Below are 3603 nucleotides of genomic sequence, written 5' to 3' on the forward strand. Positions count from 1 at the left end.
TAACAGGTCACAAAAGATGTTCTCCTGCTGCTTTTTGGCACTTTTCCTGAGGGAGAACAATCGAGCGGATTGATATAGACTCTAATAGGAGTATGCCACCTTAAGTGAGAGTTGAATTTTTTTTTTTTTCCAAAATGATACTTTTCATAGTCGTCACAATATAAACCACAACAGAATTATATGCAATTATCAGTTTAGGTCCATAAAGATGTATTTTCAGAGATTTCAGTATGCACGGTGCAGTGTGTAAATACACATATGAGCAATACTGTGTAAGCAGTAACCAGGTCTATGTCTGCAACAACACTTCCAGTCACCAATTTTGATAAGCTTGACCAATTTGGGTGCATCTATGATTCTTGCAGGTATTATTGGTATCCCTGATCACAATCCACTTGGTCTGGCTTGCCCCTACCTGCAGAAACATCATCCATAGAAGGGTTAGCGGTGAGGGCTTTTTCGTCTCTGGCTCTGAAAAGTGATGAAAACTACTTTTGTTTAGCTCAGCAGATTCCTCACAAACTGACCCACAGGACACACCCCAATGTATTCCTGAACTGTTTGGAACATGTTAAACTGATATTGCATGTCACTCCAGTGCAACTGTTAAGTTACTAAGAATAAAAGACGAGAATTGAAGGTGTTCTTTGCCAAAACTGGATCATCGGGATTTGTAAACAACAGCCTCACTGTAACAGTATTACAGCAGTCAAAAGAAAAGCTTACTGGAATGCTATCTAGATACACTGTTCACCTCAATAGCATATCCAGTCCATTTAAAGGTTTGTGCATAGGTTGTTACAATGTATTAAAGACAGTTATAAGAGAAGAGAGGTGGATAGGGGGGCATATTTCATGATAAAACATTCAAATTTGTTGCTCGGCAGAGAACAACAACGTCAAATTACCTTATTCTCCATTGGTGGCAAGCACTGGTTCCTATAGTTACTACAGTAGATCTCCCATGGAAGCATCAGGATATCTCTTTCTGCTGTCAGAGTTGTTTGGGATTTGTTGTTACCTCATCTAACCAGTTGAGTCCATTGATACCACACCCATTCAAAGTATATCGCTGTGCATGCTGAGGACTTAGCACATCAACTTTCTCTGAAATTGACAAAACAACAGAAAACTAATGAGGAGTGAATAGGCTCAAAACCCCCTTGATGCACATTGGCAGAAGCAGAATATGCATACCTTTGTGGATTATTTGCTAAATAAGACTCAAACATTCTCTGTGCAAGGTATTAGCCCTCAGCAGCCACTCCACTTAGGATACAGACCTCATACAACATTGTGCTACAGCTGGTGTAGACTTGGTCTAGGATACTAACGTAGCGCCATTATGAACCTGAGGCCTAGGCCTAAGCTAACAACATTAGGGGTATTTCATGCATTGAAACTGAGTTTTTGTCCTTAGTTAAACACCAGGTACATCCAGCTTTAGCAAAAATAACCTAAAGTATGATTACCATGTAATTTAGGTGCCCACAGATGTCAAATTTCACTGAACTTAGTCGTTCATGTCACACACACTGCAGGCTTTTTGGTCTGATTCTGAAGGATTTTGAATTTCGTGCATTTGGCACCTACTTAGCAGATTCAAGGCAGGAATCATACTACGGAAGCTTTGGTAGGTCAAGGCTTAATGACCCAATAGTTTATTGGGGAGGAAAACTGGTTAGAAATGCTCAGAAGGCTGTTCTAGTCTAATGTATGGACACGCACATGCTCTTTGTGGTACTTTAAGGCTGTAATACTAATTTATGCGTAAAAATCACCCAAGCGTGAAATTTTCTGACGTTTGCTTGAAAACCATTTTTACACACCATAGCAACTACTTTGATCCAAAATTGGGACTTCTAGCACTTAAAATGAAAAATTTGGCATTTTTGCTTAAGGTAGCATACGCCCATTAAAAGCCCCATTGACTTACACACTAAATCACAAAAGTAATGTGGTCTCTAAGTCTAGATAGAAGTTTTCACTAGCTTAACGCTACCCATCACCGGATAGCTGACAAGTTGGCCTTTCATGGCACCATCAATTTTCCGTACCATGACCATGAAAATTTTTTGCTATCCGAGCCGGAAGTTTTCGTCACTTGTAAAAAAACCTCTTCACTCAGTGGTAAACAAATTTCCTACGCTGCTCCTGGGAAGCCTAAAGGGGTCTAAAATTGCCTCAATTGACCCAATTTTTTCACCACATGTACTTCCATTCATGCTCTTCAACATGAAAGCCACAAAAAACTAGATTATGATTGATAACAGGTCACAAAAGATGTTCTCCTGCTGCTTTTTGGCACTTTTCCTGAGGGAGAACAATCGAGCGGATTGATATAGACTCTAATAGGAGTATGCCACCTTAAGTGAGAGTTGAATTTTTTTTTTTTTTCCAAAATGATACTTTTCATAGTCGTCACAATATAAACCACAACAGAATTATATGCAATTATCAGTTTAGGTCCATAAAGATGTATTTTCAGAGATTTCAGTATGCACGGTGCAGTGTGTAAATACACATATGAGCAATACTGTGTAAGCAGTAACCAGGTCTATGTCTGCAACAACACTTCCAGTCACCAATTTTGATAAGCTTGACCAATTTGGGTGCATCTATGATTCTTGCAGGTATTATTGGTATCCCTGATCACAATCCACTTGGTCTGGCTTGCCCTACCTGCAGAAACATCATCCATAGAAGGGTTAGCGGTGAGGGCTTTTTCGTCTCTGGCTCTGAAAAGTGATGAAAACTACTTTTGTTTAGCTCAGCAGATTCCTCACAAACTGACCCACAGGACACACCCCAATGTATTCCTGAACTGTTTGGAACATGTTAAACTGATATTGCATGTCACTCCAGTGCAACTGTTAAGTTACTAAGAATAAAAGACGAGAATTGAAGGTGTTCTTTGCCAAAACTGGATCATCGGGATTTGTAAACAACAGCCTCACTGTAACAGTATTACAGCAGTCAAAAGAAAAGCTTACTGGAATGCTATCTAGATACACTGTTCACCTCAATAGCATATCCAGTCCATTTAAAGGTTTGTGCATAGGTTGTTACAATGTATTAAAGACAGTTATAAGAGAAGAGAGGTGGATAGGGGGGCATATTTCATGATAAAACATTCAAATTTGTTGCTCGGCAGAGAACAACAACGTCAAATTACCTTATTCTCCATTGGTGGCAAGCACTGGTTCCTATAGTTACTACAGTAGATCTCCCATGGAAGCATCAGGATATCTCTTTCTGCTGTCAGAGTTGTTTGGGATTTGTTGTTACCTCATCTAACCAGTTGAGTCCATTGATACCACACCCATTCAAAGTATATCGCTGTGCATGCTGAGGACTTAGCACATCAACTTTCTCTGAAATTGACAAAACAACAGAAAACTAATGAGGAGTGAATAGGCTCAAAACCCCCTTGATGCACATTGGCAGAAGCAGAATATGCATACCTTTGTGGATTATTTGCTAAATAAGACTCAAAACATTCTCTGTGCAAGGTATTAGCCCTCAGCAGCCACTCCACTTAGGATACAGACCTCATACAACATTGTGCTACAGCTGGTGTAGACTTGGTCTAGGATACTAACG

The 3603-nt window shown here is 39.7% G+C and overlaps 1 protein-coding gene across 1 annotated transcript in view; it reads right to left on the reverse strand.

Moving 5' to 3' along the window:
- Positions 1 to 2914: 2914 nt before the first annotated feature.
- LOC139980626 (uncharacterized) overlaps positions 2915 to 3603 on the reverse strand; it is a 96912-nt gene continuing 96223 nt past the window's right edge. The window contains exon 3 of the transcript XR_011797600.1: positions 2915 to 3374. The gene's annotated coding sequence lies outside the window, so the exon portion shown is untranslated. The remainder of the gene's footprint in view (positions 3375 to 3603) is intronic.

Source organism: Apostichopus japonicus, chromosome 15 (assembly GCF_037975245.1).
Source record: "Apostichopus japonicus isolate 1M-3 chromosome 15, ASM3797524v1, whole genome shotgun sequence".
NCBI classification, from domain to species: domain Eukaryota; kingdom Metazoa; phylum Echinodermata; class Holothuroidea; order Aspidochirotida; family Stichopodidae; genus Apostichopus; species Apostichopus japonicus.